The sequence below is a fragment of the Pristiophorus japonicus genome, chromosome 9 (genome assembly GCF_044704955.1).
Source record: "Pristiophorus japonicus isolate sPriJap1 chromosome 9, sPriJap1.hap1, whole genome shotgun sequence".
Classification (NCBI taxonomy): domain Eukaryota; kingdom Metazoa; phylum Chordata; class Chondrichthyes; family Pristiophoridae; genus Pristiophorus; species Pristiophorus japonicus.
This window is the reverse complement of record NC_091985.1, coordinates 70,911,359-70,937,126: the sequence shown is the minus strand read 5'-3', so window position 1 is coordinate 70,937,126 and position 25,768 is coordinate 70,911,359.

The window sequence follows — 25,768 nt, the reverse complement described above, 5'->3', positions numbered from 1 at the left end:
TAATATGAGCATAACATGCAGCAAAGGCTTTTGCCACCCAAGTGTCGCAATCGGGCCTAGGAAGGGTGCAGGAGCTGGAAATAAAAAGCATTACAAAAAAAACCAACACCTTCATGGGACCCCATCCAGATATGTCGCTGTGAACATTTATTTTAAATTATGTTCATTCACCTTTTTTTTCCATTTTTCATACCTTCCACGCAGTGGCCCTTTCTCCTGCTGGCGCCGACTCCCACCTGCACCAATCTGGCATCTCACGGGTGGGAGGCCACTTGCGCTACATGACCGGTCAGCGGGAGGTTCCCGTCGGTACTCCCCTCCTACCTGCTCCAGCCCAAGTGGAAACTGGGAGAGAGAGGAAACTGGAGTCAAAACTCGGCGGCAGTCAGCGGTAGCAGTCAGCAGTGGGTGGTAAGGCCAACAATATCGGGCCCATGGACTTATTGTGCTAAATTTACAAATCAAACTTAATCAGTGGTTTTCTGTTTTGAAGAGGATACCTTCGCTTTCGAACAGAACTTTCCAAACATGGTGTCGAACTTAGACTCATTCGAAGCTGATACTAAGGGAAGTTTTCCTCCAAGGGATGCCCTTGATCTACATTATAACTCTCTACAACTTCAGACTATTTGTCTGCCTGATTCGGACTCAAACTTAATTTCTGACATTCTCTTGGACTTGTTCCTAATACATCTGATGCAGGATATGCTACTGGTACTGTACTTGTAATAAGACTATTTGATGAGTCAGAATTAATCGAATCATTCCAACTTTCAACTCCTTCCACATTTGTAGGTAAATATGCTCAATGTGAACAAACCTAACCTTTCCATGATCAAGCATCTTGACCAAATATGTGCGAGGACCACATATTTTCACCACTCTTCTGGTAATCATTTTAACCATTTATGGTGGTGGTTCTTCACTCTCACCTTCTGATTTAATTTCACACTTCTCTCTCTTACTCTACCTCTATTATGATTCATTTTACGCACACTCATTGTTAGATCTCTTAATTTTCAATGAAATGCAAACTCCGGTTGTAGTTTTAATGTAATTTTATTCTGGCAGCAGTAACAAGCTTCTGAGACCACATGGCCAAAATGGCTGTACTTATACCTGGCTCAGTTTACAGAAAAGAAAGCGCCTTCTTTGACCTTATTGACTCAATTGATATACTGTTACCCTTTAATTGGCTCGCTACCAAAGGTCCTAAAATGTCAACTTGATTGATGACTTAATGCAATGTGGTCTGTGTTTTCTCAAAACTGCAGCCAGGCTGCAGAGCTTGGATTCTCTATCAATCCTCCCTTTGATTCTTTCACAATTGGTGAGGTACGAGTCCGGGGTCGGAGGCCTATAAAAGGCCCAGCGGCAGCGAGTGGCGGCAGCAGTTAGTGAGGCGCGAGTCCGGGATCGGAGGCTTATAAAAGGCCCAGCGGCAGCGAGAGGCGTACTTGTGCAGCTACAGGGAGAAGGCAAAAAAGAAGTAGAAAGAAACAGAAAGGTGACGTCACAAACAAGGGGGTAAGTGATTGGCTGGTGATTGGTGAGTAGCTTTTCTTTCTTCTCTTCTATAACAGTGAGTAAACTTTAGCATTGTTGTTGCCTATCGAAGGGTTAAGTCATGACAGCACAGCTCGGTCGCGTGTTATGCTCCTCCTGTACCATGTGGGAACTCAGGGACGACTCCAGTGTTCCTGATGACTACGTGTGCGGGAAGTGTATCCGCCTCCAGCTCCTGATGGACTGCGTTGCGGGGTTGGAGTTGAGGGTGGATTCACTCTGGAGCATCCACGAGCTGAGAATGACATGAGTAGCACGTGTAGCGAGTTGGTCTTACCGCAGGTGAAGGGTCCACAGCCAGATAGGGAATGGAAGACCAGCAGGAAGAATAGTGCAAGGAAGGTAATGCAGGGGTCCCCTGTGGTCATCCCCCTGCAAAACAGATACACTGCTTTGAGTACTGTTGAGGGGGATGACTCATCAGGGGAGGGCAGCAGCAGTCAAGTTCATGGCACCGTGGTTGGCTCTGTTGAACAGGAGGGGAGGAAAAAGAGTGGGAGAGCAATAGTGATAGGGGATTCAATTGTAAGGGGAATAGATAGGCGTTTCTGCAGCCGCAGCCGAGACTCCAGGATGGTATGTTGCCTCCCTGGTGCAAGGGTCAAGGATGTCTCTGAGCGGGTGCAGGACATTCTAAAAAAAGGAGGGAGAACAGCCAGTTGTCGTGGTGCACATTGGTACCAACGACATAGGTTAAAAAAAAGGATGAGGTCCTACGAAACGAATTTAAGGAGCTAGGAGCTAAATTAAAAAGTAGGACCTCAAAAGTAGTAATCTCGGGATTGCTACCAGTGCCACGTGCTAGTCAGAGTAGAAATCGCAAGATAGCGCAGATGTATACATGGCTTGAGCAGTGGTGCAGCAGGGTGGGATTCAAATTCCTGGGGCATTGGAACCGGTTCTGGGGGAGGTGGGACCAGTACAAACCGGACGGTCTGCACCTGGGCAGGACCGGAACCAATGTCCGAGGGGGAGTGTTTGCTAGTGCTGTTGGGGAGGAGTTAAACTAATATGGCAGGGGGATGGGAACCAATGCAGGGAGACAGAGGGAAACAAAAAGGAGTCAAAAGCAAAAGACAGAAAGGAGATGAGGAAAAGTGGAGGGCAGAGAAACCCAAGACAAAAAACAAAAAGGGCCACTGTACAGCAAAATTCTAAAAGGAAAAAGGCTGTTAAAAAAACAAGCCTGAAGGCTTTGTGTCTTAATGCAAGGAGTATCCGTAATAAGTTGGATGAATTAACTGTGCAAATAGATGTTAACAAATATGATGTGATTGGGATTACGGAGACGTGGCTCCAGGATGATCAGGGCTGGGAACTCAACATCCAGGGGTATTCAACATTCAGGAAGGATAGAATAAAAGGAAAAGAAGGTGGGGTAGCATTGCTGGTTAAAGAAGAGATTAATGCAATAGTTAGAATGGACATTAGCTTGGATGATGTGGAATCTATATGGGTAGAACTGCAGAACACCAAAGGGCAAAAAACGTTAGTGGGAGTTGTGTACAGACCTCCAAACAGTAGTAGTAATGTTGGGAAGGGCATCAAACAGGAAATTAGGGGTGCATGCAATAAAGGTGCAGCAGTTATAATGGGTGACTTTAATATGTACATAGATTGGGCTAACCAAACTGGAAGCAATACGGTGGAGGAGGATTTCCTGGAGTGCATAAGGGATGGTTTTCTAGACCAATAGGTCGAGGAACCAACTAGAGGGGAGGTCATCTTAGACTGCATGTTGTTAATGAGAGAGGATTAATTAGCAATACCGTTGTGCAAGGCCCCTTGGGGAAGAGTGACCATAATATGGTGGAATTCTGCATTAGGATGGAGAATGAAACAGTTAATTCAGAGACCATGGTCCAGAACTTAAAGAAGGGTAACTTTGAAGGTATGAGGCATGAATTAGCAAGGATTGATTGGCGAATGATACTTAAGGGGTTGACTGTGGATGGGCAATGGCAAACATTTAGAGACCGCATGGATGAACTACAACAATTATACATTCCTGTCTGGCGTAAAAATAAAAAGGGAAGGTGGATCAACCGTGGCTATCAAGGGAAATCGGGGATAGTATTAAAGCCAAGGAATTGGCATACAAATTGGCCAGAAATAGCAGTGAACCCGGAGACTGGGAGAAATTTAGAACTCAGCAGAGGAGGACAAAGGGTTTGATTAGGGCAGGGAAAATGGAGTACGAGAAGAAGCTTGCAGGGAACATTAAGACGGATTGCAAAAGTTTCTATAGATATGTAAAGAGAAAAAGGTTAGTAAAGACAAACGTAGGTCCCCTGCAGTCAGAATCAGGGGAAGTCATAACGGGGAACAAAGAAATGGCGGACCAATTGAACAAGTACTTTGGTTCGGTATTCACTAAGGAGGACACTAACAACCTTTCGGATATAAAAGGGGTCAGAGGGTCTAGTAAGGAGGAGGAACTGAGGGAAATCCTTATTAGTCGGGAAATTGTATTGGGGAAATTAATGGGATTGAAGGCCGATAAATCCCCAGGGCCTGATGGACTGCATCCCAGAGTACTTAAGGAGGTGGCCTTGGAAATAGCGGATGCATTGACAGTCATTTTCCAACATTCCATTGACTCTGGATCAGTTCCTATCGAGTGGAGGGTAGCCAATGTAACCCCACTTTTTAAAAAAGGAGGGAGAGAGTAAACAGGGAATTATAGACTGGTGAGCCTGACATCGGTAGTGGGTAAGATGATGGAATCAATTATTAAGGATGTCATAGCAACGCATTTGGAAAGAGGTGACATGATAGGTCCAAGTCAACATGGATTTGTGAAAGGGAAATCATGCTTGACAAATCTTTTAGAATTTTTTGAGGATGTTTCCAGTAGAGTGGACAAGGGAGAACCAGTTGATGTGGTATATTTGGACTTTCAGAAGGCTTTCGACAAGGTCCCACACAAGAGATTAATGTGCAAAGTTAAAGCACATGGGATTGGGGGTAGTGTGCTGGCATGGATTGAGAACTGGTTGTCAGACAGGAAGCAAAGAGTAGGAGTAAATGGGTACTTTTCAGAATGGCAGGCGGTGACTAGTGGGGTACCACAAGGTTCTGTGCTGGGGCCTCAGCTGTTTACACTGTACATTAATGATTTAGACGAGGGGATTAAATGTAGTATCTCCAAATTTGCGGATGAAATTAAGTTAGGTGGCAGTGTGAGCTGCGAGGAGGATGCTATGAGGCTGCAGAGCGACTTGGACAGGCTAGGTGAGTGGGCAAATGCATGGCAGATGAAGTATAATGTGGATAAATGTGAGGTTATCCACTTTGGTGGTAAAAACAGAGAGACAGACTATTATCTGAATGGTGACAGATTAAGAAAAGGGGTGGTGCAACGAGACCTGGGTGTCATGGTACATCAGTCATTGAAGGTTGGCATGCAGGTACAGCAAGCAGTTAAGAAAGCAAATGGCATGTTGGCCTTCATAGCGAGGGGATTTGAGTACAGGGGCAGGGAGGTGTTACTACAGTTGTACAGGGCCTTGGTGAGGCCACACCTGGAGTATTGTGTACAGTTTTGGTCTCCTAACCTGAGGAAAGACATTCTTGCTATTGAGGGAGTGCAGCGAAGGTTCACCAGACTGATTCCCGGGATGGCAGGACTGACCTATCAAGAAAGACTGGATCAACTGGGCTTGTATTCACTGGAGTTCAAAAGAGTGAGAGGGGACCTCATAGAAACGTTTAAAATTCTGATGGGTTTAGACAGGTAAGATGCAGGAAGAATGTTCCCAATGTTGGGGAAGTCCAGAACAAGGGGTCACAGTCTAAGGACAAGGGGTAAGCCATTTAGGACCGAGAAGAGGAGGAACTTCTTCACCCAGAGAGTGGTGAACCTGTGGAATTCTCTACCACAGAAAGTTGTTGAGGCCAATTCACTAAATATATTCAAAAAAGAGTTAGATGTAGTTCTTACTACTGAGGGGATCAAGGGGTATGGTGAGAAAGCAGGAATGGGGTACTGAAGTTGCATGTTCAGCCATGAACTCATTGAATGGTGGTGCAGGCTAGAAGGGCCGAATGGCCTACTCCTGCACCTATTTTCTATGTTTCTATGTTTCTATAAAACATCAGGTATCACTGGTTAAAAATTCTACAAAATAATTTCATACATGTTAATAGAGTTACCGTCTAAAATTTGTTGATGTGTTTCACCACATGTCCGGACGAGTAGCTTCCACACAAAATTACACCAACCCGAGTTCCATCGTGGCCACAATGGAAGTCTGGTTTTAGTAGGTTAATTAACCTTATTCCAATTTAATCCAAATCAATATCTTAATTCAACCAGTAAACAACCTTCCCTTAAGCATAACATATCCCTGTGCCACGTACAGAATGTCTGCTGGGAACTGCAAGGTGTCTCACCTGCAGGACAGCAGCTAGAGCTGCCTGGTCGCAACAACATTTAATCAACATAAACAAACAATATAAAAGTAAAATAATTACAACGAATAGAATTAAACCTTCCACCAATGAAGTTCCCATTGAACCTAGCCATTCAGTGGCTCCACTCCACAAAGTGAATGAATGGGGTTGCTTAAGTTTTTCTACCTCCGCTAAGTGGGTAATTTCTTCAGAGCTATCTGCGATATACGTGCAACACTCAGTTCCGAGTAGGGTGCTAGTACCTCCCTTTTCAGCCAGGATGCAATCAAGAGCCAGTCTATTCTGTAGGGCTACTGTGCGGATTGCTACCATTTCTGCATTGATTTTAACTAGGGCCTCTGAGGTATCATTGGCTACCCGTTCCATAATGGATGCCATGTTAATGGATTCCCTGGCCAGTCTGGCGGTCCCATATCTGGGGATCAGAATGGCAAAGAACCTCTCTGTTTCTGTGATAGCTCTTTTTGGACAGTGTAAATGTTCCGACAGTGACTTTATATGATGCATATATGGCACGATATAGGCTAAATAGCAGGATCCCGTCCAATTCTGGGGCAGCCAAGGGTAGGCCTTGTGGCCACACACCCAATAGGTGCCATTATAGGCAATGAAGGTTAGCTGTTTCTTTGTCAGCAACACTCCGGGGCCTGTCCAGGCTTTTCCATCTGTTTTATTCAGAATTCCTGTTATGTTAAGAATTCCCACATCGGCCCAGTTTGGACGGTTCCGTGACTTGATTATATTATAATTCCGAAAGCAGTTACTATACCCCATATTTTGGCCTCCTTTGATGTTTCTAATCAGAGAGACCGATTCCCCCGGTCTTCCTATTCCCGTTGTATTAGTGATAACAAAAAATGGGGGCGGTTTGGAATTATTATAGCACGGTTGGTACCCCCCTTCAAAGGTAGTCAGATTGTAACCTGCTGACTTCCATTTACGTGCCCAGTTTTCCGTATCCTGAAACGCATTGCTTGTTTTGTTTTGATTAATTATCCACTCAGCCATTTCCAAAATATTCAAGGGAACTGGCCTCAAGGGAATCCCTCCCTTTGAGTGAATGGGAATATATGCGCACACACCCAACAACTAGAAATGTTACTTTGTTTGGCATAAATGTATGACATATATAAAAAGGTATTTACATGTAATTCCCTTGCTACTCTACTATTTCCCTTTGGTGCAGGGGGTCGGCTAGTAAGAAGTAGGCAAATGCCTAGAATACTACAGTCAATAATACAGTAAATTTATACATTTTGGCAAAAAGTAATTGTCCTTATTAGATTTCAGCTTCAATTATGGGTGCTCATTTAACATGTGAAGCGTGGATCCAGGCTTTCTTTTCTTGGACTTTAACAGCTGCCTGGGTGGTCAATAACACTTGATAAGGTCCCTCCCACTTTGCACCCAAAGATTCTTTATGCAACTTTTTCACATACACCCAGACTCCCGGGATGATGTCGTGTCCTCCTTCAGGTGGATTACCCCAAGCTGCCGATACCTGTCGGGAAACAGAACTAATAGCATTGGTTAGGTCCTGACAGCATGATAACAAAGTGTCACTCATTAAGTGAACATCAGCTTTCTGTAAATCGATAGTTCCTGGCAGTGACATGGGTCTTCCTGTTATAATTTCAAATGGACTTAGACCTGTAGTTCTGTTCGGGGTTGCCCTAATACTACATAGCACTATTGGTAGTGCCTGGGGCCATGCTGTTCCTTCTTGGTGATATTTGGCAAGCCGTTGTTTCAGAGTTCGATTCATTCGCTCTACTTGTCCTGATGATTGTGGATGATAAGGACAGTATAAATCCCACGTAATGTTCAGTAACCTACAGACTTCTTGGCAGACAGCACCTGTGAAGTGTGTTCCCTGATCTGAGTCAATGCTACTCGGGACTCCCCATCGGGGAATGTAATCCTTACACAAGACCTTTGCATTGTGATTGGCTGTGGCTCTTTTAGTTGGGACAGCTTCTACCCATCTCGAGAATCTGTCGACCATGACAAGAATGTTCGTGTAACCTTGACATGAAGGAAGAGATATATAAGCAACCATCAGATTCTGGAATGATCCGACAGGGGCAGGGGGCCTCAGTTGGGGCATTACCGTGATGGGTCCAGAATTATTTTTCTGGCAGACCACACAGCGGTCTGCTACCAGCTGGGCATGTTTTTTAAATTCCCGACCCCACCAGCTTTTCTGGAACCGTGCTGTCATCTGTTGTGAGGCCAAGTGTCCCCACGAGTGGATCTGTTGGGCTAAAAAAGGCATAAGCGCTTGTGGCACGACTAGCTTGTCGTTAACTCTTTGTCTCCAGACACCATCTTCGCATAGCTTAATTCCTGCCTCAATCCATGTCCATTTTTCCTCTCTGGAGCACTCGCCTTGCATTGTTTGAAGGTCTCGTGTCAGAGTCCTGAGTGCTTTCAATCTGCACATCTGTGTTGGTTCTTCTGGGGGAGCGCCCTGTGAAGCGGCATCTTTAGCTGTCTGGTCAGCTAGAGCATTTCCCTGTGCTTCTGTGGTATTTTCCTTGGTATGGGCCTTACACTTCAGGATGGACACTTCCTGAGGTAATTGTATGGCCTCTAGTAAGTCTCGGACTTCTTTTCCATTTCGGATAGGTGTACCAGCAGCAGTGAGGAATCCTCTTTTCCGTCATAACAGACAAAAGTCGTGAGCGACTCCAAAAACATAACGCGAATCTGTGCAGACATTAGCTGTCTGTCCTTCTGCTATTCGACATGCTTCTGACAGGGCCCGTAACTCGGCCTGTTGTGCTGACGTTCCTGAGGGTAAACATCCTTTTGCCACTACCTCATATAAGGTTGTAATTGACCATCCTGCTTTTCTGGTACCATTGTCAACAAAGGAGAAACCATCTGTAAACAGGATGAGGTCCGGGTTGTGCAGAGGCTCCTCTGCTGCTAAGGCTGCTTCTTCTGTTTCTTTTAAAATCGCCACGCAGTCATGCTCTTCACATTCTCCCCCCTCTTGCTCCCTCGATTCTGACATTGGGAGCTTAGGTGCGGGATTAACGAGGCTGGCCCGGATGATATGGAGATTAGGAGCTTCCAAAACTGCTGTCCAGCGGGTCCATCTAGCTGCCGTCACCTGAGGCATTCTATTCATAGACAGCAAAGCGTGTACGGTGTGGGGACACTTGACAATCAGCTTTTAGTCTAGGACTAGACCCGCAGTGATCATTACCGCTCGACATGTAGCTTCCATGGCCCTTAGGCAACTTCCCCATCCGAGGGCTACCGCATCCAGTTTTGCCGAATAATAGCCAATAGATCTTTGCCGATCCCCATGTCCTTGTGTCAGTATAGCTGTCATATATCCTTCTTTCTCATGGACAAACAGGGTAAATGGCTTACAACTATCGGGGATTCCCAGAGCCGGTGCCGAACACAAAGCCTTTTTCAAACTCAGGAAGGCCTCTTGCTGTTCCTTAGTGAGGGTGATGGCTTCTTTAGAGGCACGTTTCCCCTTTAAAATATCATTCAATGGCTGAGCAAGCTGTGTGAAGGAGTCAATCCAATTTCTGTTAAAGTTACACAATCCCAAAAAAGACCTTAGTTCCTGAATAGTGGTGGCTTTTTTAGCAGCCCGAATGGCTACAGTTCTATTCTGGGTAAGTTCTCTCTTTCCTTGTGAAATCTTTTGTCCCAGGTGTACAACCTCTCCTTGGGATATTTGTGCTTTATCGATGCTGGCTTTATGTCCTTTCAGCCAAAGGTGGTCCAGCAAAGCTCGTAAAACTTGTTCATGCTGTTCTTCCGTGTTTGAAGCTAGCAGGATATCGTCTACATATTGGATGACTGTGGATGACAGGGGAGGTAATTCTCGCAAATGACTTTGTAAAGCCATGTGGAATACCATAGGGCTGTTGTGGAAACCCTGCGGTAACAGGGTCCAAGTATACTGTTGTCCTTGGACCATGAAAGCAAACCACTGTCGAACCTCCGGTACCAGAGGCATCGACCAAAATCCGTTGGCCATATCTATAACCGAGAAATATTTATGTTCCGGTTTGAGGGCATTAAAAATGGTGGAGGGATCTGCGACCAAAGAAGCTTTTTGATCAGTATACTGGTTAGCTTTCCTATAATCGACAGTCAAACGCCAAGTCTCATTAGATTTCTGTAGCGGCCACACGGGGCTATTGGAGGAGCTATGCATTTTAATAAGCACCCCTTGTTTCTCCAATTGCTGATAACTGGTAAGATTCCCGCGATGGCAGTTGGACTGATGGGATACTTTTTAGTGCATGGAGGCTTGGTCCCGGTAAATGCCACAAGCTCCATCTGGAGTAGGCCACAATCGTTCTTATCTTTAGCCCATATCGGGTGTTCCTTCAATTCTTCTTTCTTCAAAGTTCTCATTGACCATGTCACCCGACCATCCTCGAAATGCAACGATGAATCTACTTGGATTAGAACGTCCATTCCCAAAAGGGGTTGATCTACTGGGCCTATCCAGACTGGCGTGGTTAGTTCATGTGGTCCCAGTCCTATAAGTACCGGTATTGTTCTTTTAATTTCCATTTTATGGCCCCCAACTCCATAGGCTGTACATGCCCTACCACCCAACTGCAAAAAATCTTCATATTGTAGGGGTAAGCATGTTAATTCCGCCCCTGTGTCTAAAAGACAGTCCACATCCTTATCGCCCACCCTCACAGTTATATATAGCCCATCTCCCCTTTGTTGTATTAGTGCGAGGAGGGGGGCCAGGGTGAGCTCTAATCGTTTTTTGCTATCCCAAGTAACTCCTTCTGTTGTTGTATTGTCAGTCGCTTAAATGCTTCTATGAGGTTATTATCTTGTGACAAGCCTGGCTTGTTGGCTGAATTGTATCCCTGGCTGCGTCCTTTTCCCCGGCCGGGACCTTGCAGTTTTGCCCTACACGTCTTGGCCCAGTGACCTTCTTTCCCACAATAATGACATTTTCCAGGTAATTTTCCGAATGACTGTTTATCGGAATCCTGGGATTTCCATCCCACAGCCTGCAGGGCTCGGACTTTAGCTCCCATATCCCGATCTAATTGGTTACATCGATCCACCAATGCTGCAAAGGTAGTTCCTCTACCTTCCCAGTCCGGTAACACTACCTTAAGCATTTTGGACAGTTCTGGCTTTAGACCTGCCACGAAAGCTGCTTTCAGGGGTCCAAACACTTGTTCATCCATTTCCTCATCCGTATTATTCATACCCGAATGTTCTAGCCATGTGCATCTAAACCGCTCGTCATACTCCAGGACCTCCTCTGTTCCTTTCTGTTGGCAAGCTGCAATTTTTCCCCAGTCTGTCTTAGCTGGACTGAAGGCTTGCAGCCAGTGTTTAATCGCCTCCCATCCTGCTTTTAATTCTTGCTCATCCTGCCCCAAAGCTTCTTCTACCTTGTCGTGCAATTTTCTTCCTTGTGTTTTTGGCACCATTATGGTCAAAATTTGCACTCCGTCCCAGGGATGAAGTTGATATATATTTCTTAAGTGGTCCAATTGGTCCCACATTTTCACTCCCCCTTTCTTTGGATTGGGCAATTCCTTGGACCATTTATAAATTTTCTCTGAGTCTGCCGGATCATGAAATAAGTATTCTGCATACACCCTTTCCCTCATTTCTTTTGGTTCCGTCCTTATCCGCAGTCTTTTCTGATTTGACTACAACTCGTCTTTTTTTAAACGGGGCAAAGCGCACCCCTAATTCTTCATCCTCCCACCCTGTATCGTCAGAGGATTTAGAATCCGTATCTATTCCTTGGTTGTGTCTTCGGGTTTGCACTTTTAATTTATCCAAACATGGGTACCCTGGGAATAGACTGATACATTTTCCTTTTCCTATTACTGACTCTTGACGGAATGATTTTTTTCCATTCTTTAATTTCACCTTTAAGATCTTTAACTTCCGCTTCCGATTTTTCAAGTTCAAGTCTTTTCTCTCGCAGCTGTGCACAAACAGCTTGCAATTGGTCCTTTGTACTGGTCAGGTCCCTATCATGTTGGGAACGCATTATAATTTCATTCCACTTTCGGATCTGTCCCATAACGGCTAGGGACCATCGGATTTGCTCTTTATTTTTCATACAGGTCGTTTTTCCCCAGACCCTTTTAATCTCGTCCAAGGACCATTGTCCTTTGGAGGTTCCATACTTTTGTTCGATCTTAATACAGGTTTTAGATAAGTCGAATTGTTGCTCTATGTATTCTTTCAACTGTTGGAGGATTTCATCTATCGAAACCTCAAGTGGTGCCTGCCCACCTTTTACAGTTGAAAGCAATTCTTTGCTCTTATCTCCTGCTGCCATAGTACTGATTTCTTTATTGGGGTCTCGAGTCACAGGCTTTCCAGCTGATCAGTGGGTCGGTGATTAATTAACTAACACACAGCCGAAGTTTAGACGTCTATGGGACCTCGAGCCGAATACCAACCGGCGGGTTCGCAAACTGGAGGCTTTCGGAATCGCGTAGAAGGAGAGGCGAATTTAGACTTTTGACCGAGGACTTTTATAAAGAGGAGTCCTTACCTCAGTATATAGGTCCGATGTCCAAAATTCAGTTTATTTCCTCAGCGATCCTGTTCGCGACGCCAAAATTGTTAGATCTCTTAATTTTCAATGAAATGCGAACTCCAGTTGTAGTTTTAATGTAATTTTATTCTGGCAGCAGCAACAAGCTTCTGGCTTTAAGCCAGGCCTTTGTCCTTCTGAGACCACATGGCCAAAATGGCTGTACTTATACCTGGCTCAGTTTACAGAAAAGAACGTGCCTTCTTTGACCTTATTGGCTCAATTGATATACTGTTACCCTTTAATTGGCTCGCTACTCAAGGTCCTAAAATGTCAACTTGATTGATGACTTAATGCAATGTGGTCTGTGTTTTCTCAAAACCTAAGCCAGGCTGCAGAGCTTGAATTCTCTATCACTGGTACTGAGACTGCGTGAAGCAAAAGCAATTGGTCTCTCCTCCCCACCATGTAGCACATGAGAGACCACTGCCCCAACTCCATATGGAGATGTGTCACATGCTAGCTTGATCTCCTTAGATATGTCATAGTGAATTAACATGATGCTCTCTTTCAACTGACTTTTACACTCCTTGAATGCTGCGTCGCATTCTTCTGACCATTTACAATGGACCTGTTTTTTCAACAGTTCATTCAATGGATGTAATACTGTCGCCAAATTTCATAGGAACTTCCCATAATAGTTCAAAAGACCCAAAAATGATTGAACTTCAGTGACATTCTTGAGAGTGGGTGCATTTCTAATTGTATCCAGCTTTCCCTTGGTTGGATGTAAACATCTTTGTCTACTCTGTACCCTAAGTACTCCACAGAGTTTTGAAATAACTCACACTTGTGAGCAGTCACTCGTACTCTGTGCTTCTCTAGCCATTTGAGGACTTTATTCAATATGTTATTATGGATTTGCCTGTTTGGTGCTGAAATGAGTTTGTCATCTCAATAGCAAGTTCCATCTAAGTAGCAAATACCTTGCAATATCTAGTTCATCACCCCTTAAAATATGGCGGGGGTGGAAGACACTCCAAATGGTAGCCTATTAAATTGATATAGGCCTAGATGAGTATTTATAGTCAAGCATGACTTGGACTCCTCATCTAGTTCAAGTTGTAAGTAGGCATTTGTGAGATCTAACTTTGAGATGATCTGACCGCCTGTCAGCATTATGAAAAAATCTTTTACATTTGGCAATGTATTGGGGAGATTACCCTCTAGAACCTGGTTTACGGTTAGTTTATAATCACCGCAAAACCTTACCTTACCATCGGACTTAGGTACAACAACAATGGGTGTAGCCCAATTACATAGATCTATCTTAGAGATAATGGCCCTTAAATTCCGGTTGAGCTCGTCCCGCGAGCAAACGACAGAAAAGGAGAAAAAAGATGCGCACTTACCTGTTGCTGCTGCTGTTGGAACTTCCGAGCCTGAGGCCTCTGATGACTGCGCGTCGTAGTGCGTGCACGTGGGGACGTGTGCAGGCTGGGAGCTGGAGACAGCAGCCAATCAGGTGTAGCATAGATTCTCATTCATAGTAATAGGAGTTCCATAAGTCCGGAACTCCTATTACTATGAATGAGAAACTCGCCCCCCCCCCACCCCACCCCAAACACCCAAAACACAATAAAAAATAGAAAATAAACTACATATTTAACATTCATTTAAATTAAAGTTGTTATAAAAAAATATATTTTCCCGACTTTTTAAAAAGTTTTTTTAATTAAGTCTTAAAATAAACTTACCGTAGTTGGGAAGGTTTTTAACAATAAAATGTGTTTTTATAACTTTATTTTAAAATGTTTTTGTGTATTTTTAAACACTTGCGCCTGTCAAATTAGGCTATACGCCTGCTTTTTCAGGAGCAAGATTTTAAAGGACATTTGCAGGGCAAGATATTCGTAAATATCGGAAATCTTGCCCTGCAAGTGTCCTCGCTCCCGAGATATGGAGGATCTGTCAAGCCAAAAATTGACAGATTGGAACAGCCGATTTTCAGCGCATGCGCATTGCGCATTGAAAACCGGCTTTTCCGATGCCTTCCCGGGTCCATGGAAACTTTATGGATCCGGGGCATCGGAATTTCAGGGCCAATGTTTTTTGAGTTCTTCTCTAGTCTTTTGAGTTGTTGCTCAACTGTCTCCTTGAGTGCATATGGTACAGGACGTGGCTTGCAGTAAACTGGTCTAACGTCCTTCTGTACCCTGACAATCGCCTTGAAGCCTTGGATCGGACTGCCTGTTTCACAGAACACCTTCAGCTACTTCTTGATGATACCATCCTTCAATGCAAATCTCGTTTCAACACGAAAAATCTCATTCCAATCCAGCTTCAGTGATCCCAACCAATTTCTACCTAGTAAGGCAGGCTTGTCTCCTGCCACAACTAAGAGAGGAGAGAGGCAAGCTCTGAAATTGATCCTTGTATTTCACCGGTACGGTGATACGACCTACCACAGGAATGTTCTCTCCTGAGTAGCCTCGCAGTTCTACCTTGGATTTCTCCAATGGGAAATCATGCAATTTTTCGAGATAGAGCGATTCTGGTACTACACTCATGGATGCACCAGTGTCGATTTCCATGGGTATCTTGGTTCCTGCAACATCTACTTGGATGATGATACTTTTTGAATCGATGTGAGATACCTTTGTGTTCCTGATGACGTATATCTCCAAAACCTCCTTGTCCTATTGCTTTTCTTCCATGCTATGTAGTCTCTGGGGAATTCTACTTATTACTTTGAAAGTTGGTTTACTCTTCAGTCAGCATGCCTTCGCAAGATGCCCAGTTTTCATGCAGAAGAAAAACTCTGTCTTCACATATGGACAACTTTGAGCAATGTGTTGTCCGAGGCACTGATAGCACGACTTCAATGCTCTGTTACTATTGCCAGTTGCTGAGACCTTGGGGCCCAACTGCCTTTTACTTTTAACCTGAAGGCATTCTACCTCGGTTTGTTTGACAACTGGAAATGGTACGAAATCCTCGGGAATATTGGTCGGTCATATCCATTGACATAGCTGTCTGACAAGCTAAATCAAAAGTCAAGTTGGGGTTGTCAATAATTTTCTTCTGATCGCTTCATTTTTCATCCCACAAACAAAGCGGTCATGCAATGCTCAGTCCTGAAAGTTTCCAAAATGACAGTGAATATATCACTTCATTAATGCAACAATGTACCCACTGATACTTTCGTCAATTAACTGATCTCATGTTCCAAAACGATAGCTTTCAGCAATTTCCAGGGGCTTAGAACTGTCACGCTGTTCTAACTTCCTTTGAATCTCCATAAGTGATGTATCCTTTGGCTTGATGGGAACAAGCACATTTTTCAGGATTTCATACACCTCGGGGCCTGCTTCAGTTAGGAAAACAGCCCATTTCTTTCCAACACCACCCAGTTATGGTTTTCATCATTGGGGACTTCGATGATACTATTTGCAGTGAAAAACATTTCTAGCTGCTCCACATACACTCTGAAAGTTTCACGGTCATGGTGGAATTCACCTAAGCACCCAATTATTCCCATAGGCATGGCTATCTGGACTCTGGCAGTTCAGCCAAGTGTGCTTGCAACCTACCTTAGATTTTTAGCTGTTCTGCTACAAAAAGGACCTCTCTCATCGCTCTATTGAATTGTTTGAATCAGCCACCAACAAAAATTTCAACTAGGGAATCCAGAAATCCTATCCTTCATTGCCAATGTGATATATTTTTTATGACCTCCAAACACACAGATTCCAAGATGGCTGTTAACTCAGGAACTTGTCAGGTGACCTGTCACCTGATGCTTTTATTCTTGTAAACAGCAATGGCTCCATTACCACAGTAGTCCACTAGGTGGAGCAGTAGTCCATTAGAACTATATTACAGTCACCATTTAAAAAATATTCCGTTTTTCTATTCTTCCTAGCAAAATGAATAATCTCACATTTCCCTACATTATACTCCATCTGCCACTTTACTGCCTACTCACTTAGTCTATCTATATCCCTTTGCAGACACTTTGTGTTCTCCTAACAGCTTACTGTCCCACTTAGCTTTGTTTCGTCAGCAAACTTGGATTCATTACACTCGGTCCTTCATCTAGGTCATTAATATAGATTGTAAATAGCTGAGGCATTGCGTCATCCCACTAGTTATAGTCTGCTAACCTGAAAAAGACCCATTTATCTCTACTCTCTGTTTTCTGTCCATTAACCAATACTAATGCTAATACATTATCTCCAATCCCATGAGCCCTTATCTTGTGTAATAACTTTTTATGTGGTACCTTATCGAATGCCTTTTGGAAATCCAAATATACTAGCTCCACTGGTTCCCCTTTATCTACCCTGTTAGTTACATCCTCAAAAAACTCTAATAAATTTGTTAAAACATTTGATACCACTTCCTTAACAATGGATTCCAGCATTTTCCCGACGACTGATGTCAGGCTAACTGGCCTATAGTTCTCTGTTTTCTCACTCCCTTCTTTCTTGAATAGCGGTCTTACATTTTCTACCTTCCAATCCACTGGAACCGTTCTAGAATCTAGGGAATTTTGAAAGTTCAAAACCAATGCATCCATTATCTCCGCAGCCACCTCTTTTAGAAACCTAGGATGTAGGCCATCAGGTCCAGGGTAATTGTTGGCTTTTAGTCCCATTAGTTTCTCTAGTACTTTTTCTCTACTTATATTAATTACATTAAGTTCCTCACCCTCATTAGAACCTTGGTCCCCAACCATTGTAGGTATGCTTTTTGTGTATTATACTGTGAACACTGATGCAAAATATTTGTTTAACGTTTCTGCCATTTCCTTATTCCCCATAAAAGTTTCTCCTTCCTCAACCTCTAAGGGACCAATGTTTACTTTTGCTACTCATTTGCTTTTGTACAAGCTCTTACAATCTGTTTTTATATTTCTTGCTAGTTTTCTCTCATAGTCTATTTTTTCCCTTTTTAGCAATTTTTGGTCATCCTTTGCTGGTTTCTGAAACTCTCCCAATCCTTAGGCTTACTACTATTCTTCGCAACGTTATATCTTCTTTCAATCTAATGCTATCCTTAACTTCTTTAGTTAGCCACGGATGGATCACTTTTCCTGTCACAGTTTTGTTTCTCAATGGAATGTATTTCAGTTGAGAATTATGAAATATTTCTTTAAATGCTAGCCACTGCTTATCTACTGCCATATCTTTTAATCACACACATCTGTTCCTAGTGACATTATCACATGAACATCGCCCTGGTGAGATTATCAAACACACTTATCATCCTAGTGACATTATCCCACACAAATCGTACTAGTGACTTTATCACACACACATTGTCCTGCTGACATTATTACAATCACATCACCCTGGTGACATCATCTCACTAACATTGCTCTGATGACATTATCACACATGCAACACCCTGAAAACGTTATCACTCACACATCACCCCGGTGACATTATCACCACACAACACCCTGGAGACATTATCACACTTGCATCGCTCTGATGATATTATCACACATGCAACACCCTGAAGACATTGGGCTGTATTTTCGGTTGTCTAATGTCTCAGTTAGCAGCCAGAGAGGGCGTTAATGGGAGTGTAAGAGGTTACTGACCAGGAGCAAAGCGATTAGCGCCCCAACCAAAAATTCATTACAGGCTCACCAGGGACGCAAACCAGTATCGCCTGGCTGCTGACGATCACTCAGATCATGACATATACCTGGTGCAATGCCCACGCTTGCACCCTGGTCGGAAAATTAGATGCGGCTGCCTCATTTAACGGTCGCTAAGAACAATGTCTGTAAAAACAGTCGGTACAGGCTTGCAGAGTCGTTAACTGGTGGCTACTTAAAGGGATAAGGAAGCACTTCCCTCGGAGGTCATAGTCAGTGCAACGTTTGCACACAGCATGATGTTGAGCCTTCAAGTTTGCAGCGGCAGACAGACATACCAGTTGAGCTTGAGAGAAAATTATTTCTAAAACTTTAATGGGGGCAATACTTGTTCGCCAGGGTCGGATTCTACATGCTCTAGAAAGACAGCGTGAAGGGAGAAGGGCTGTTGGTTATGTCGGCGGCCAAAGGAAAGCCCCTAGATATCGGGACAGGAGGCCTTATCCCCCCCAGTTTTACCGGCAGCAACGCTCATACCTGGGCCTGTTCAAGGAGCAGTGTGTCAGAAGGCTTTGCTTCCAAAAGGAGGTCATTACAGAGATATGCTATCTTCTGCAGGATGACCTGCAGCTTCACATCGGCACTAGGACTGCGCTGCCCGTTGCAGTGAACGTCACGGTGGCACTCACCTTCTATGCCTCTGGCTCCTTCCAGGCTGCATCAGGGGACATATGCTGCATCTCACAATTCACAGCACATCGCTGCATCCGTGACTTCATACAGGCTCTCTACACCCATCGAATGGACTTCATTACCATTCCCAATGAGCAGGGAGAAACAGGATGAGCGCGCATGTGGGTTTGCCAGGATAGCAGGCATCCCGAGGGTGCAAGGAACAATTGACTGCACGCACGTGGCCTTGCGAGCACCATTTCAGAATGCAGAGGCATTCAGAAACAGAAAGGAATACAACTCGCTAAATGTTCAACTGGTGTGCGACCACATGCAGCGCATCCTCGCAGTCAACGCTCGCTATACTGGAAGCACGGAAAGCACTGTGCCACGACTGCTTTAGCCACCACAGCAAGGCCGAGGCTGGCTGCTCGGGGACAAAGGATAGGGCCTGGCCACCTGGCTAATGATCCCCCTCTGCAACCCCACCACAAAGACAGAGTAACGCTACAATGAAAGACATGCCGCCACCTGCAACTTTAAAGAGCAGACTATAGGGGTCCTGAAGCAGCTATTCCGATGCCTGGACTGCTCTGGAGGCAGCCTTCAATACTCCCCTCAACAGGTCTCACTATTCATTGTGGTGTGCCGCATGCTGCACAACTTGGCCATCATGAGGGCCCAGGCCTTGCCAGTTGGGATCGCAGGCCCACCTCAAGAGGACGAGAGGAGGAGGAGGAACAGGAGCCTGCCGACAGCCGAATGTCCAGCAAGACGGCGATGACCACAACAGCCACAGAGGAAGCAGCGTGCCAATGTTGGCGGCAGCAGGGTTATTCAGCATCAGCTCATAATGGAGCGCTTCGTTTAAGTGGAGTGTGCTGAGGGATGCAACTAATAATGAGCGCGTATTGAGACATGATAATGCCACCTCTCCGTTACAAGCCAACAGTCATACACCAGAGGCTGAAGGAAACGTTTAATGTTACATTTTATTGCAAACACATCTCTCAAATAACCCAAAAAACCTCAACCCTCCTCAAAGATAACAAAATGGGACACCCGCTCCTTCAAATAATACAACAGATGAATAAGATTTCGACCTTCTCAACATAGGGCCCATGGCCACACCTTTGGTCAGTGGGTCTTGCGTGGACATTGTCCACCCCTCTGCCCCACCCCACTCCCTCGCCTGCTGCTCTTCCTCAATGGGTTCTCAGTCCCCGTGGCAAGATTGCTTGAGGCCTGCTGTGTGTGTGAGAGAGACAGGACAGATGGCGCAGCATGATGCCCTGGACCAGCTCTGGGCCTGGAAGGCCCGGCTGCTGACAGCCCCACCTAGGGATGGTTGTGGTGCAGACCGTGGCAGGTGCAAAGGCGGAATGGCAGAGTTGGGAGACCAAATTATGTCCTCCTGAGAGAGGACATTACGTTCCACCTGGACCAGCAGCCTGCCACTCCCCCGGGGCAGAGCCCCAGCATCCGGAGCAATCTGGTGGAGCGCAGATTGTTGGCCGACTTTGGCACCATTACCTCCTTGTTGGACTGATGGGGCCCAAGACATGATGGCAGCAGTCAGTGCATCAATTTGACCCCATATCAGAGCAGACAGCGCATTGATGCCAGCATGCACTGATGACATGGCAGAATGCAGGTGTTGCGTGGTCTTGGCCAGCCACTCAATGGTTACTGCCACGTCAGCCATGGCCCACATCATCATGTCTTGACCCTATGGTCACTTGTCGTGTCGATCATCTGTTGCAATCAACTAAGGATGGGCTCAATGGGCTCCCGACCCGCAAATGTCAAGGTTGACGCAGCCCCCGCCATACACAAGTACATCGACGCTCGGCGGGATCCTTGCCAATGCACCGATGGTCTTGCGGTCCATCTGCATTGACTCCCTGGACATCACCTCAAAGTCCAGGTCCTCATCAGCCTGTCTGTGAGCAGGACTCATGGACCAACATACCCTCTGGAGAGCCTCCCCTCGCGCTGAGCGTCACTGCAGGCCACTGCGGACAGGAGCCTCAGGTTCAGCCAAACCCGGGAGGATGACCTCTTCAACCGAGGTGGTCTCCCCACTCGATCCAAATGTGGACGTCTTGCCCTGTCCCAGTATACTGCTCTCCACCTCCTCCTCCTCATCTTCCCTGTTGTCTGAAGACGTAGGCTGACGGGCAGGCTGGCACTCTTCTGGCTCATCATCTGTAAGCACAAAGCACAGAAGTGCGGATATCAGCTGGGGAGGGAGCAGGAAGGCAAGAAGGAGGGGGGCATCGTTATTTTGGTTGCTACATCTTGCAAGGGATGTGGCCTCAAGGCTGAGGGGAGTCACGCAAAATGGCCATCTCATTGAGATACTGTCACTGTCGAGCGAGGGCTCTGCCTCCCCGCCCTCTTGCGCCATGACTGCAGTACTCTACACTTTCTGCTCCACATCAATCAGGTCCTGCAGGTAGGGCTGGCCCTTTCCTTGACGATCCAACTCGCGCTTATTGTGCGCAAGTTTTTCCTGCAATGACAAAAGCAAAAAGTTGTTTGTGGCTGTGTACCTGCTGATGTGCCACATGTGTCTCGCGAGTAAGATGGTGAAGTTCATGCTGCGTGGCATCGCACAGCGGATGTGTGGATGTGTGAACGGTGGGTCTGGGGCACAAGCAACTACCAGTAGGTATGAGGCTCAGGACTGCGACTGCATATGAAGAGTTGAAAGGTGCTGGTCAGTGCACTCAGGCTGAGTAAGGAGCTAGAAGGTGAGAGATACTTGGATGGGCCGAGCATGTCTGTTGAGGCAATGGAGAGATCTCAGGCTGGTTTCAGCAATGAGGAGCATGGACTGGGACACATAAAGAAGGGGTAGGCAGTACAAAGTCTTTACATTGTGTGCAACACTGAGGTTCACATGAAACCATTGGAAGGTGAATGGAAACGGTACTCACCCTGACGACCGTAGTAAGGCCGTTGAAAGTATTGCGACATTGAGTCGCTGTTGTTGGCATCGCGCTCCAGGCTGTAACGCGCTCCAGGCTGTCATTCGCCTCCCTCCAGCAAGGCATCAAGGGCAGCGATGGAGAAGAGGGTAGAAAGCTGCCATCCTCCTTGCTCCTCCATTTTCACACTCTGAAGACGCTGTGGATCTCCAAACTGCGCATGCGCGAACTTCATTTGCCACGCCTTTATGTCTCAGCTGTTGTTGGGGTCTGATTCTGAGTTCCGCGCATGCGAAATGGGTACGTAAAATTTACCAACCAAACTTTTTGATATGGCCCCCCAGCCCTGGTGTCCAATGGCTGATTTAGCGCCCCTGTCAGCTCATCGCCTGATTCTGATGAACTTCTGGAAAGAGGGCCCAAACTTTTCCAAGGCAATAAAATTACCGCTCCACCTGGGCTACCACCCCAAATGAGGCGGACCTGAGTTTCCACCCCAAGATCTCTCACACCTCATCCTGGTGACATCACACACATCACCCTGGTGACATTATTACAAATGCTTTACCCTGGTGACATTATCTCACCAACATCGCTCTGATGATATTATCACACATGCAACACCCTGATGCCATTATCACTCACACATCACCCTGATCACATTATCACACAAAATTCACCCTGGTGACATTATCACACTAACATCACTTTGATGATATTCTTCTTCTGCTTAGGCAGTCCCCCAGAGTCAAGGATGACTTGCTTCCACACTAAAATGAGCTCTAAGGTGACTGATGAAACCAATGCGGGATCTACAGTCTCAGTCACAGGTGGGGCAGATGGTGGTTGGAGGGACGGGTGGGTGGGGTACTTGATTTGTCGTACACTCCTTCTGCTGTTTGTGCTTGGCTTCCACATGCTCCCGGCGAAGAGACTCAAAGTGTTCGGCACATTCTCGGATGCTTCTCTTCCACTTTGACCGGTCTTGGGCCAGGGATTCCTGAGTCGGTGGGATGTTAAATTTTTTCAAGGGGGCTTTGAGAATGTCCTTGAAACGTTTTCTCTGCCCTCCTAGGACTTGCCTGCTGTGACGTAGCTCGGAGTAGAGTGCTTGTTTTGGGAGTCTAGTATCGGGCATGTGGACAATGTGGCCCGTCCATTGGAGCTGATTGAACATGGTTAACGCATCAATGCTGGGGATGTTGGCCTGAGAGAGAATGCTGACATTGGTGTGCCTATCCTGCCAATAAATTTGCAGAATTTTTCAGAAATAGCGTTGGTGGTACTTCTGCAGTGCTTTGAGGTGGCTACTGTACATAGTCTATGTTTCTGAAGTATATAGGAGGGCAAGTATCACTACTGCTCTGTAGACCATGAGCTTGGTGTCGGGTTTGTGATCCTGGTCTTCAATACTCTTTTCCTCAGGCAGCCAAATCCTGCACTGGCACATTGAAGGCAGTGTTGCACTTCATCATTGATGTCTGTCCTTGCTGATAGGTATGGGAAGTGGTCCTCATTGTCCAAGGTCTCATCATGGATCTTGATAATTGGGGAGCAGTACTGTGTGATGGGGGCAGGTTGGTAGAGAACCTTTGTCTTACTTTTGTTTAATGTAAGGCCCAGACTCTCCAATGCTTCAGTGAAGGTGTCAACGATGGTTTGGAGTTCGACCTCCGAGTGTGTACAAACGCAAGCGTCATCTGCATATTGTAATTCAATGACAGAGGTCGGAACAACCTTGGAACTGGACTGGAGGCGTCATAGATTGAACAATTTCCCACTTGTCCTCTAGATATTATGGTATTATGATATATCTGATGATATTATCACACATGCAACACCTTGAAGACATTATCATACATCTCGCCCTGGTGACATTATCACACACATATCACCCTGATGAAATTATCACACGCACATCACCTTGGTGACAATTTCACGCACACTTCCCTCTGGTGATATTATCACACACACATCGCCTTGGTGACGTTACCACACACAACACCCTGATGACATTATCACACGTATATCATTCTTGTGACATTATCACACAAACACATCGCCCTAGTGTCACTATCACACACATCAATCACATAAGAATATAAGAACATAAGAATTAGGAACAGGAGTAGGCCATCTAGCCCCGAGAGATAGCTCCGCCAATCAACAAGATCATGGCTGATCTGGCCGTGGACTCAGCTCCACTTACCCGCCCGCTCCCCATAACCCTTAATTCCCTTATTGGTTAAAAATCTATCTATCTGTGATTTGAATACGTTCAATGAGCTAGCCTCAACTGCTTCCTTGGGCAGAGAATTCCACAGATTCACAACCCTCTGGGAGAAGAAATTCCTTCTCAACTCGGCTTTAAATTGGCTCCTCCACATTTTGAGGCTGTGCCCCCGAGTTCTAGTCTCCCCGATCAGTGGAAACAATCTCTCCGCCTCTATCTTGTCTATCTCTTTCATTATTTTAAATGTTTCTATAAGATCACCCCTCATCCTTCTGAACTCCAACGAGTAAAGATCCAGTCTACTCAATCTATCATCATAAGGTAACCCCCTCATCTCCGGAATTAGCTGAGTGAATCGTCTCTGTATCCCCTCCAAGGCTAGTATATCCTTCCTTAAGTAAGGTGACCAAAACTGCACGCAGTACTCCAGGTGCGGCCTCACCAATACCCTGTACAGTTGCAGCAGGACCTCCCTGCTTTTGTATTCCATCCCTCTCGCAATTCTATTCACCTTCCTGATTACCTGCTGCACCTGCAAACTAATTTTTTGGGATTCATGCACAAGGAGGCACTCTACGCAGGGGTCCTCCCACTATTCATCGGGGACTTGGCCTGGAGGGTGGTGCACGGAGCAGTGCCGTGCAATAAATTTTTAAGCCGGTTCACGGACTCCCAGGCCGCCTGCAATTTCTGCGGTCTGGAGGAGTCCGTGTTCCATGTTTTTATTGAATGCACAAGGTTGCAGCCCCTGTTCCACTATTTGAAGGGGCTGCTCCTGAAATTCTGGCTGCACTTCAGTCCCACTCTCCTGATCTTTGGGCACCCTGTGCGGAGGGGAGCGGGTAGGTCCGAAGGCCTCCTCGTAGGACTGCTCCTGGGCACGGCCAAGGGTGCCATCAGCCGGTCCAGGCAGCGGGCGGTCGAGGGGGTCGTTCAACCTGACTGCCTGCCTCTCTTCCGCTCTTACATCCGGTCCAGGGTGTCCTTGGAGATGGAGCACGCGGTGTCCACCGGTACGCTCGCGGCCTTCCGCGAGAGGTGGGCACCGGAGGGACTGGAGTGCATCATCACGCCCGGCAACCAAATTTTAATTTGATTTTACGTTTTTAAGTTTAATTTGTTTTAATTGCCGGTGCTTTTAGTGTCCCCCTCTCCTTTTATAGGGGGCACTGGAAAAAAGGAAAAATTTGATTTTAGTGCCCAACAAAAAAAACCACAAAAAAAAAAACCAAAAAAAAAAAAAGGGCCTTGTAAATGTCTTGTGTGTGTCATCCAGGTCGGGTGGCACGGATACATGTTTTATGTTTTCACAGGTAAACTCAAAAGAGTTTCATGCACAAGGACCCCCAGGTCCCTCTGCACCGCAGCATGTTGTAATTTCTCCCCATTCAAATAATATTCCCTTTTACTGTTTTTTTTCCCAAGGTGGATGACCTCACATTTTTCGACATTGTATTCCATCTGCCAAACCTTAACCCATTCGCTTAACCTATCTAAATCTCTTTGCAGCCTCTCTGTGTCCTCTACACAACCTGCTTTCCCACTAATTTTTGTGTCATCTGCAAATTTTGTTACACTACACTCTGTCGCCTCTTCCAGGTCATCTATGTATATTGTAAACAGGCACACCACTAACCACCGATTTCCAACCCGAAAAGGACCCATTTATCCCGACTCTCTGCTTTCTGTTAGCCAGACAATTCTCGATCCATGCTAATACATTTCCTCGGACTCCGCGTACCTTTATCTTCTGCAGTAACCTTTTGTGTGGCACCTTATCGAATGCCTTTTGGAAATCTAAATACACCACATCCATCGGT